The sequence below is a fragment of the Phyllobates terribilis genome, unplaced genomic scaffold, assembly GCF_046119375.1.
Source record: "Phyllobates terribilis strain yellow unplaced genomic scaffold, ASM4611937v1 Scaffold_1__5_contigs__length_1240528914, whole genome shotgun sequence".
Lineage (NCBI taxonomy): Eukaryota > Metazoa > Chordata > Amphibia > Anura > Dendrobatidae > Phyllobates > Phyllobates terribilis.
The window spans coordinates 715,468,592-715,481,235 of record NW_027362761.1 but is presented as its reverse complement, the minus strand read 5'-3'; positions in this window follow the sequence as shown (position 1 = coordinate 715,481,235).

The following is a 12,644-nucleotide window of genomic DNA, read 5'->3' as shown; positions in this document are numbered from 1 at the left end:
AATGACTCTAGTCCCTATATAGAACCTAGTAGAAATATAGAAGAATCTACTGCACACTCAATTATATGGTGCAAAGTATCCAGAGAACATTTATTGTGATGTACAATTTACGGTAGATGCCAAGAAATAGCACGAGGAGTGAAAATGGTGATAATGAAAAATGTTTCAATCCTCTTTTGTATTTTTTTAATAATGTTGATTTTGGTAAGTAGGATGATATAACTCTTTCACCTGCTGCTCTAGGTTTCCTTGGCTGAGTCTACAGTCATCAACAACGCTCCAATGTGACAAATGGCTTTTTGGAACATTGTGTGTTAAGACACTTTGCCATTAAGCACGGTTCTGACTTTAGCAATACATCCATTTTACCCAAGTTCCAAATAGGTTGCAGAAGCTCCAGCAGTATGAGGCTTATTGGATATGGCTGGCATGTCTGGATCCAAATGGCCTCAATGAGACACCAGTGGTGGCCTTTTATTGTTTTATTAGACTACCTATTATTCACACTTATATAGCAGCCGCTCCTGCCTTTAGTTTTAATTTTTTGTTCTTGGTGACTTTTATTATACTGTTAGGCTATGTTCACACATCATGGTTTTTTCAGCTTTTTTGCTGCAGATTTTTATGCAAATTTTCAGCTGCCTTTTGCAGTACCAGCAAAGTCTATGAGAAACCAGAATTCTCTGTTCACGCATCATGGTTTTTTTTTGTTCCGTATTTTGTGCTTTGCATGTTTTTTTGGAAAATAGAGCATGTCACTTTTTCCAGCGTTTTTCACCCATAGGAAGAAATGGTTGGTAAAAAAAATGCTGAAAAAACACACCAAAATTTGCATCAGCGTTTTTGATGGCAAAATAGAATGGGGTTCTTTTTTTTCACAGAACTTTATGTACATGCCTAAATAGAGACAGCAGGACAGTGAAAAAAAGGTACCAAAAACCGCATAAAAAAAGCACCAAAACTGCAAGAAAAATACTGAACAAAATGTCTCTGAAGATAAAGTTTTGCTGCAGATTAATGACGCAAAAAAAACCATGATGTGTGAACATAGCCTTATTTTTACTCCTTGTGGTCTTATGGCACAATGCTTAATGATGTTACCTTCTGCTATTAACAGTCTAGGGATCAAAGAGAGCCAAAGCCGTTTCAGTTTCCTTTTGATAGCAACCATGATAGATCTCTTTTCTTTATTTAGTATAGTAGTATCATAACCAGAGCAATACCACTGCTGTCCAGTCTACTTATTTTTATAATTCAGCTGTTTTTCATGATGACTAACTATGTCACTTTATTCAGGGCTGGCGTCAGCATCCGGCGCACCGCAAGTGCCGGGGCCCTGAGAAGGCGGGGGGCCCACTTACGGTCGGGCACCCGCTGGGCGGAGGAGAGCGGTGCCAGTGCCAGCGCCCGCCCTTCTCCCCCGCTTGCTCAGGGCCCCGGCAGCCAGATACTTACCTCTCCCCGTGCCTCCGCAGATCCGCTGTCTTCCTGCTGTGCGCTCCCTGTGACGTCTCAGGTCAGAGGGTGCGGTGACGTCTTTCCACCGCGCCCTTCCCTGAGCCATCACAGGCAGCGCAGAGCGGGAAGACGCCGGCAAAGCTGAAGTCCGGAACAGCGGCAGCAGGTGAGGAGGAGTGAGGTGAGTATTTAATTATTTTTTTTTTAAATGTATGGAGGCATGGAGCATTATAAGAGGGGGGGGGTGACATCCTGCATGGGGCATTATATGGGGGGTGACATCCTGCATGGGGCATTATATGGGGGGTGACATCCTGCATGGGGCATTATATGGGGGGTGACATCCTGCATGGGGCATTATATGGGGGTTGACATCCTGCATGGGGCATTATAAGGGGGGGAACAGCCTGCATGGGACATTATAAGGGGAGAAAAGCCTGCATAGGGCATTATGTGGGGGGAATAGCCTGCATGGAGCATTATAAGGGGACCAGTATCCTGTATGGAGCATTATAAGGGGACCAGTATCCTGTACGGAGCCTTATATGGGGGCCAGTATCCTGTATGGAGCATTATATGGGGGCCAGTATTCTGTATGGAGCGTTATATGAGAGCCAGTATTCCATATGGAGCATTTTATGGGGGCCAGTATTCTGTATGTAGCATTTTATGGGGGGCCAGTATACCGTATGGAGCGATTCGCCGGTTTCTGAGCTATTGTGGAATTTACAATAGATATCGCTCATGTAATGTAAGAAGTGAAATCTTTGGCCTTGTACTATATATATATTTCTCTGCGGTATCTGTGCGCCATGAATCGTGGTATGTGTTAAAGGGGCCCACTGCAGCCATTTGGTAAATTCTAAAAAGTTCTTTTTTTTTCTCATTAATGTACACTCTGCACCCCATCTTGACTGAAAAAAACAGAAATGTAGACATTTTTGCAAATTTATTAAAAAAGAAAAACTGAAATATCACATGGTCATAAGTATTCAAACCCTTTGCTCAGACACTCACATGCTGTCCATTTCCTTGTGATCCTCCTTGATATGGTTCTACTCCTTTAATGGAGTCCAACTTGATTTGGAAAGGCACACACTTGTCTATATAAGACAACACAGCTCACAGTGCATGTCAGACCAAATGAGAATCATGAGCGCAAAGGAACTGCCCAAGGAGCTCAGAGACAGAATTGTGTCAAGGCACAGATCTGGCCAAGGTCACAAAAGAATTTCTGCATTACTCAAGGTTCCTAAGAGCACAGTGGCCTCCATAATCCTTAAATGGAAGAAGTTTGGGACCACCAGAAGTCTTCCTAGACCTGGCCATCCAGCCAAACTGAGCAATCATGGGAGAAGAACCTTTGTGAGAAAGGTAAAGAAGAACCCCAAGATCACTGTGGCTGAGCTCCAGAGATGCAGTAGGGAGATGGGAGAAAGTTCCACAAAGTCAACTATCACTGCAGCCCTCCACCAGTCGGGCCTTTATGGCAGAGTGGCCCAACAGAAGCCTCTCCTCAGTGCAAGACATATGAAAGCCCTCATAGAGTTTGCTCAAAAACACATGAAGGACTCCCAGACTATGAGAAATAAGATTCTCTGGTCTAATGATACGAAGTTAGAACTTTTTGGTGATAATTCTAAGCGGTATGTGTGGAGAAAACCAGGCACTGCTCATCATCTGCTCAATACAATCCCAACAGTAAAACATGGTGGTGGGAGCATCATGCTATGGGGGTGCTTTTCAGCTGCAGGGACAGGACGACTGGTTGCAATTGAAGGAAACATAAATGCAGCCAAGTACAGAGATATCCTGGATGAAATCCTCTTCCAGAGTGCTCTGGACCTCAGACTTGGCCGAAGGTTCACCTTCCAACAAGACAATGACCCTAAGCACACAGCTAAAATAACAAAGGAGTGGCTTCAGAACAACTCTGTGACCATTCTTGACTGGCACAGGCAGAGCCCTGACCTAAACCCAATTGAGCATTTCTGGAGAGACCTGAAAATGGCTGTCCACCAACGTTCACCATCCAACCTGACGGAACTGGAGAGGATCTTCAAGGAAGAATGGCATAGGATACCTAAATCCAAGAGTGAAAAATTTGTTGCATCATTCCCAAGAACACTCATGGCTGTACTAGCTCAAAAGGGTGCTTCTACTCAATACTGAGCAAAGGGTCTGAATACTTATGACCATGTGATATTTCAGTTTTTCTTTTTTAATAAATTTGCAAAAATTTCTACATTTCTGTTTTTTTTCAGTCAAGATGAGGTGCAGAGTGTACATTAATGAGAAAAAAATTAACTTTTTAGAATTTACCAAATGGCTGCAATTAAACAAAGAGTGAAAAATTTAAAGGGGTCTGAATACTTTCCGTACCCACTGTATATAAAAACAACAATAAGAGGTTAAGGTTTTTAAACTGTTTGACTACACTGTGTGCAGAATTATTAGGCAAGTTGTATTTTAGAGGATTATTTTTATTATTGATCAACAACTATGTTCTCAATCAACCCAAAAGACTCAAAAATATCCATGCTTAATATTTTTGGAAGTTGGAGTGTTTTTTTTTAAGGTTTGGCTATCTTAGGAGGATATCTGTTTGTGCAGGCAACTATTACTGTGCAGAATTATTAAGCAACTTAATAAAAACCAAATATAATCCCATCTCACTTGTTTATTTTCACCAGGTAAACCAATATCAGTGCACAAAATTTAGAAATAAACATTTCTGACATGCAAAAGCAAAAACCCCAAAAATTAGTGATCAATATAGCCACCTTTCTTTATGATGACACTCAACAGCCTTCCATCCATAGATTCTGTCAGTAGCTTGATCTGTTTTCGATCAACATTGAGTGCAGCAAGCCACCACAGCCTCCCAGACACTGTTCCGAGAGGTGTACTGTTTTCCCTCCCTGTAGATCTCACACTTTATGATGGACCACAGGTTCTCTATGGGGTTCAGATCAGGTGAAAAAGGGGGCCATGTCATTATTTTTTCTTCTTTTAGACCTTTACTGGCCAGCCACGCTGTGGAGTAGTTGGATCCATGTGATCGAGCATTGTCCTGCATGAAAATCATGTTTTTCTTGAACGATACCGACTTCTTCCTGTACCACTGCTTGAAGAAGTTGTCTTCCAGAAGCTGGCAGTAGGTCTGGGAGTTGAGCTTCACTCTATCCTCAACCCGAAAAGGTCCCACAAGTTCATCTTTGATGATACCAGCCCATACCAGTACCCCACCTCCACCTTGCTGCCGTCTGAGTCGGTGTGGAGCTCTCTGCCCTTTACTGATCCAGCCTCTGGCCCATCCATGTGGCCCATCAAGAGTCACTCTCATTTCATCAGTCCATAAAACCTTTGAAAAATCAGTCTTAAGATATTTCTTGGCCCATTCTTGACGTTTTATCTTATGTTTCTTGTTCAAAGGTGGTCGTTTTCCAGCCTTCCTTACCTTGGCCATGTCCCTGAGTATCGCACACCTTGTGCTTTTTGATACTCCAGTAACATTGCAACTCTGAAATATGGCAAAACTGGTGGCGAATGGCATCTTGGCTGCTTCACGCTTGATTTTCTTCAATTCATGGGCAGTTATTTTGCACCTTTTTTGGCCAACACGCTTCTTGCGACCCTTTTGTCTATTTGCCATGAAACACTTGATTGTTCGGTGATCACGCTTCAAAAGTTTGGAAATTTCAAGACTGCTGCATCCCTCTGCAAGACATCTCACAATTTTGGACTTTTCAGAGCCCGTCAAATCTCTCTTCTGACCCATTTTGCCAAAGGAAAAGAAGTTGCCTAATAATTAAGCACACCTTATATAGGGTGTTGATGTCATTAGTCAACACCCCTCCTCATTACAGAGATGCTCATCACCAGATTTACTTAATTGGTAGTTGGCTCTCAAGCCTATGCAGCTTGGAGTAGGACTACATGTATAAAAAGTATCATGTGATCAAAATACTCATTTGCCTAATAATTCTGCACACAATGTACTGTTCTCTGTTGCCTCAAATTACTTTCTGTGCTTATATGAAGCGACCTCATAATTTAGGGTTAAACTTTTTTTTAATCAGGAATAGGAGAATTTTAAAGCAAAAATTGGTTATGTTTGTTAACAAGGTTTATAAATGAAAGAAACATTACACTTTTGTCCAAAATGTATGCTAAACCCAAGTAAGCCGCGGGCAACGGGTGTGGTAGGTAGGGTGATAGAAAAAAAACATAATATTGTGGATAAGAATGTTGTTGCCACTAGAAGCAGCTCTAACATCGCTAGTAGTGCTGGCAGCAACTATACGCAAGTCATATTTGACCATCTTTTCAAATTCGGGAAAGCGCATTACCAAGGGCATAATGGAGTATATTCCCAATCTTTTATCTCAATCACAGCAGGATGATGTAGCCTCTGACAACAAGACCATGAGCTGGAGTTAGTGTTCTGCTCAGTCCACCTCCTCTGCCGCCATAAAAGTTAATTTTGTGGAATTTCCAATTCAATGACATCTGTTTCTATTCTGCTCCAAAGTCCCCTAATCTACAAGACCCTTGGGGCTAAGGAACATACTACACCTAGAAAACTTCCAGTTGATATATTGGAAGACATGAACAGTCAGTCATGGTTCGCGGAAGACATGGTGCCCCAGTAGATAAACCACACAATTCTAAAGCCAAGCTGTGTTGCAGACCTGATGTGGTAGGGATAATGTCACGGGTGTGTCAGAAGTGACAGTCGCCCTGCAGTTGTTTGCAGGAGATCTCTACGTTTGGCATTACAGACACCTTCATGGAGGCTGTGTCTCTAAGACCCAGCGGCTACCTTCCTCTGGCTAATACCTGCTGTCTGCTGGAGGAAGTTGCCGGTGATACATTACCCTTTGTGAAGGCTCGGAGCAACTGCATTACTTCATCCTCTCTGGAGCTATGAGGACAGATGTTAATCTCTCTGAAGTCGACTCAAAGTTAAGCTATCTTCCCTTGTTTGTTCCCCCTTGTTGTCTTTAGTGGTCAGTGGGGATCGACTAGCACTCATCCCCCTTCCTTCCCTAGCCAGGGCCCAAGGCCAGGGAAAGACAGGGTGAGGTTCACGTGCGGCGATTGGTGAAGAGCCAATACAGGGACGTTAGTGGAGACAGGGTGATAGTAGATCAGCCTAGGAGGTCTCCACTCCCCCTTTCCCTAGAGTCTGGGCTCCCTTTCCCTCTTCCCTTTGTGTTGCACTAAGTCTTTCCCACAACTTGCGTGACAGATAATGTCCAATGTATTAGAACTCACAGCCAGGGCAAACCTCAGGGTGAGAATCAGGTGGAGGAGCACTGGCCAATTCACACACAGAGGTACCTTTCAGCTGAATCATGAATGATGATCGAGATGATGATTCTGTATTGGACAAAACCTGGTAACCAGACAGGGGTTACGAGGATTGAGGTCATCACAGGAGGAGGTTGCTGGCATCAGTGATATACAAGTGACGTGCGTCAAAAACATTTTCTGGGGCCAAAGAAGCATTTCGTGCAGTCAGCTGTGGAGCAGATAATGTGACATGGGCTGTGGATGGAAGAGGCTCTACAGCACCTGAAATCTCTGATTCTTGTTGTGGTGAGCCATAGGAGCAGACTTCTCATGTGCAGGAGTTCTTTTGCATGCTTTTGCCAGATGTTTTTTGGCACTCTGCAGGCTCTGTAAGAGGAAAATAAGACGTGGACTTCCTGGCTCTTATAGACTAAAAATTATGGCTCCCCATCAGCTCATGAAGTGACATCACCTGCTTATTTTGTAAAGTTAAGCCAGCCATCAATCAGAGCACATGTCCAATTGTCCCCCTCTCGCCATGCTAGTCTTCGTGTCAGTCAAGCCGCACACTTGGGTAGCACCTGTTTGGTGTCATCATCATCAACATCAGCATTGACATCCTCTTCTACTGTGTGTCGTACTTTGAGTAAATCTTCTTCAAAATGGCAAATATCCATCACCGATTGTATTTTGAGGAAACAACCATATGCTCACATTCATCCACTGGTTTGCCAACTAAACTCGCATCCTGTAAAGCTGCTGATAGTGCAGTCGCTGCCTTACCAACTTGTGGATTTTGCTGCCTTTCGAGAAATAATGGCATGCGCTCAGCCTTGCTGGAAAATCCCAAGCCGCCATTATTTCTTACAGAAAGGGGTGCAAGTTCTGTTTTTACGTGCAGGAGACCATAGGCCGCTCTCTAGACTTGTCTTTGAGCTCCAAATTGCACTGTACAATAAATACCTGCAGTAGCAACTTTGTCCAGGGACAATACACAAGCTCCCTAGCTAGCATGTTTTTAGTGGCAGCAATGTACCACCAACATCTGGGACAGGTAGTGAGGCCTCTGCGACTGATAGCTACGTCTGTTTCCACCACCAAGTGGCGATTATCGGTCACCTCCTCTGCTCAACTAACAAGACCTCACCCCTAACAAGCACAGAGTACAGTATTGATTCTTTCTTTTCGCTCATGCAAAGCAATGCGCTACAAAGCAGTTTTACAGCTTGAAAGCCATGAGGTAGAAAAGCCACACAGCTGAATCAAAAAGCAAGGCACCCGCTGGCTAACCACCCGCAAACTGCAACTTGGACTTGTTGTGAGTGACAATGCCCAGAACATTCAGGCTACCTTACAGTCAGGCAAAATGACTCTCATTCCATGCATGACCCACGTCTTGAATTTAATAGTGCAAGATTTCTTTTGCAAATACAGTCATGGCCGAAAGAGTTGTCACTGATGATGTTCCAGAAAATGAAGTATTTCTCCCAGAAAATAATTGCAATTATACAAGTTTTGTTTCCTTAGTGTGTATTGTAGCAACACAAAAAAACTAAGAAAAAAGGCAAATTGGACATAATTTCACAAAAAAAACTCAAAAATGGGCTGGAAAAAATTGTTGGCACCCTCAACATAATATTTGATTGCACACCCAAAAAAATCAATCCCTTGCCATAACCATCAACAAACTCTCAACCGGAATTTTGGACCACTCTTTTTTTACAAACTGCTCTAGGTCTCTCATATCTGAAGGGTGCCTTCTCCCAACAGCAATTTTAAGATCTCTCCACAGGTTTTCAATGGGATTTAGATCTGGACTCATTGCTGGCCACTTCAGAACTCTCCAGCCATTTCTTTCCATCCACTTCTGGGTGCTTCTTGAAGTATGTTTGTGGTCATTGTCCTGCTGGAAGACCCAAGACCCAAGACCTAGGACGCAAACCCAGCTTTCTTACACTGGGCACTACATTGTGAACCCAAATCCTTTGGTAATCTTCAGATTTCATGATGCCTTGCACACAGTCAAGGCACCCAGTACCAGAGGCAGCACAACAACCCTAAAACATCTTTGGACCTCTACCATATTTGACTGTAGGTACCATGTTCTTTTCTTTGTTGGCCTCATTCCATTTTCAGTAAACAATAGAATGATGTGCTTCATCAAAAAGCTCTATCTTGGTCTCATCTGTCCACAAAACGGTTTCCCAGAAGGATTTTGGCTTGCGTATGTTTTGGCAAACTGCAGCCTAGCTTTTTTATGTCTCTGTGTCAGCAGTGGGGTCCTCCTTGGTCCCCTGCCATAGCATTTCATTTCATTCAAATGTCGACAGTTCGCACTGACACTGATGCACCCTGAGCCTGCAGTACAGCTCGAATTTCTTTGGAACTTGATTGGGTCTGCTTATCCACCATCCGGACTATCCTGCGTTGCAACCTTTCATCAATTTTTCACTGCCATCCATATCCAGGGAAATTAGCTACAGTGCCACGCGTTGTAAACTTCTTGATTATGTTGCACACTGTGGACAAAGGAACATCAAGATCTCTAGAGATGGACTTGTAACCTTGATATGGTTGATATCATTCAACAATACTGGTTTTCAAATCCTCAGACAGCTTCCTTCTGTTCCGAAACTGCAACTCCACACTAGGGCAGAAGAGGGAAAAGCTGTCCCTGCACTAGGTCTAGACTGAAGCCCTACAGTGAAGTGGGCAACCTATTCCTAGCGAATAGACCCACCGACGTTTCCTAGACTAAACTCAAAAGAAGAACTAAAGGAAGAGGGGAAGGAGACCCTGAAAGAACTAAGGACTGGGAAAAAACAAACAGGTGACCTCCTAACAGGAAACTAGAGGAAGCTGCAGAAACGAAAAAGGGAATAAAGGAATCTTCAGCAGGCAGAACTATAGGATCCTAGAACTGCACAAAACTAAACACAGAAAGTACTTCTACCAAACCTCCTAGCCAGAACTCTCGCGGATAAACACTGTTGTCCGGCAAGGACTATGATGCAACTGCTGGGTAATAAAGGGTGATACAATCACCTGACCTTAGTCAAAACCAACACCAGGGGAAAAAGACCAACAGCCAGAAAACTACAACAAAATGGCGGATGGTCCCAATGAAACAGATTCTAACAGTACCTCCCCTTTTATGAGGATCCTCTGGATCCTCTCGGCCGAGCCTTATTCGAGAATCTCCTGTGAAAAGCTTTAATCAGCCTTGAGGCCGAGATGTCCTCAGCTTTCACCCAAGAATTATCCTCGGGACCGAATCTTTTCCAGGACATGAGATACTGTAACCCTCCTCTGAGCCACCTAGAATCTAAAATGCGTGAAATTTCAAATTCGCCATCCTCATCAACTGGAGGGACAGTTGGCATCGCCTCCTTATCTGGCGTGTCCGCTTTCTTCAGTAACGATACATGAAAAACTGAATTAGGGAATGAGGGAATGTCTAATCTCACCGCTGCCGAGTTGACCACCTGAACCACTTTGAAGGGTCCTACAAACTTAGGCCCCAGTTTTTTAGAAGGGATCTTCAAACGCAGGTTCTTGGAGGACAATCAGACCATGTCCCCAACTGCAAACAATGTCTCCCTTCTTTTCTTGTCAAAATATTTTTTGGACCTCCTATTCAGTTCTTTAAGATTATGGCGTACACTGGTCCAAACCCTTTCCAAATTTTCCAAGAAACTCTCCAAATCAGGCACCGCCGCCTTAATTTTAGAAAATGGGCCGAAAGATGGATGCCTCATTGTACAGCAAAAAAAAGGAGAACACTCAGCCGAGGAAGACGTATGGTTATTAAGAGCAAACTCAGCAAGTGGTAGATATTCAGACCACATCTCCTGATTATCTGCTACAAAACATCTTAAAAGCTGCTCGACGTCTTGGTTCTTCCTTTCGGTGTGTCCATTGGACTCTGGATGATACCCAGACAAGAATGACAAATGAACCTTTAATCTGTCACAGAAAGCACGCCAAAAGCGAGCCATAAACTGAGGTCCTCTATTGGAAACAATGTCCGTGGGAACACCATGGAGCCTGACAATCTCTTTCACAAGCTAGAGTCTGGGCGCAGGGTAGTTTCTTGAACGGGACCAGATGGCACATCTTACTAAACTGATCCACAACAACCCAGATGACAGAAAACCCCTCAGAGAATGGCAGATCGGTAATAAAATCCATAGCAAGAAGTGTCCATGGCGAACTAGGGACCTCCAAAGGGCACAGCAACCCCGCAGCCGGGGCATGTGAGGCCTTCGACCTAGCGCACACAGTACACTGACGCACCCACTTGACGATTTCTCTTTGCCACACTGGCCACCAGAAACTTCGACCAATCAACCTTCTAGTTTCCGAAATCCCTGGATGACCAACTAACTGAGACTCACGACATTCAGCAAACAAAGCTCTCCTCAAGGCTCTAGGCGCAGATAATTTACCATACGGAGTGTTTGTTGGTGCAGCATTCTGGGCCCCCAAGATGCTATTCTCCAACTCAGAACCCAATGCTGCTACTCCCCCCCCTCTGCAAAATACATTCCTCCTTCTCCGTATTAACTGCTGGAGTGAAGCTACGAGACAGGGCATCCGCTTTAACATTCTTTGTCCCAGCAATATATGTTACGGAGAAATGGAACGGGGCAAAAAACAGTGCCCACCTAGCTTGATGGGCATTCAAACATTTAGCAGCATCCAGATATATCAGATTTTTATGATCAGTAAAAACCTGTATCGGATGTCTAGGCCCCTCCAAAAAATGTCGCCAATGTTCGAGCGCGAGTTTAATTGCCAGCAGTTCTCGGTTCCCTACATCATAGTTGTGCTCTGTCTCCGAGAATTTTTTAGAAAAGAAAGCACAAGGATGCACCCCATCTTTTCCCTCCTGGGACAGAACTGCCCCCACCCCTACTGATGAGGCATCAACCTCTACCAGAAATGGCTTGATCTCATCTGGGAGGATCAAAACAGGGGCAGAGCTAAACCTCTCTTTGAGATGCTCAAAAGCCTTAACTGCCTCAGTGGACCATTGGACCGTATTAGCACTCTTCTTGGTGAGATCAGTTATAGGTTTAGCGATAACAGAAAAACTCTTTATGAACTTTCTGTAATAATTAGCAAACCCTAAAAATCTCTGAATGGACTTTAAACATTCAGGCCTAGGCCACTCCAGTACTGCCTGAACCTTCACTGGGTCCATCTCAAACCCATCACCGGAGACAAAGTACCCCAAAAAACTAATTTTCTGTACGGCAAACTTGCACTTCTCTAGCTTAGCAAAAAGAGTGTTTTCACTCAAAATCTGTAGAACTTTGCGGACTCTGCCAATGCGACACCAGATCGGGTGAATAGATCAAAATATCATCCAAATAAACAATAACGCTCCTACCGATCAACGGCCTCAGAATGTCATTAATGAAATTTTGAAAAGACGCAGGCGCATTTGTAAGGCCAACAGGTATCACCAGACACTCAAAATGACCCTCCGGGGTATTAAAAGCTGTCTTCCATTCATCGCCCTCCTTCACCTGCAACAAATTATATGCCTCTCGAAGGTCAATCTTAAAAACCACTTCGCTCCGGTTAGTTGATTAAACAAATCCGGAATCAGCGGCAACGGGTAATGATTGCGCACAGTGATCTTATTAATCTCCCAAAAATCCAAACACGGCCTAAGACCCCCATCCCTCTTTTTAACAAAAAAGAATCCTACATCCACAGAGGACTTAGAGGGTCTTATATGACCTGCAGCTAAACTAGTCTGTAGGTACTACTTTAAAGCCTCCCCCTCGGAAATCGTCAGATTAAATAAACGACTCTTAGGGAGTGTAGTACCTAGGATGAACTCAATAGCGCAATCATACTCTCTATGGGGTGATAGG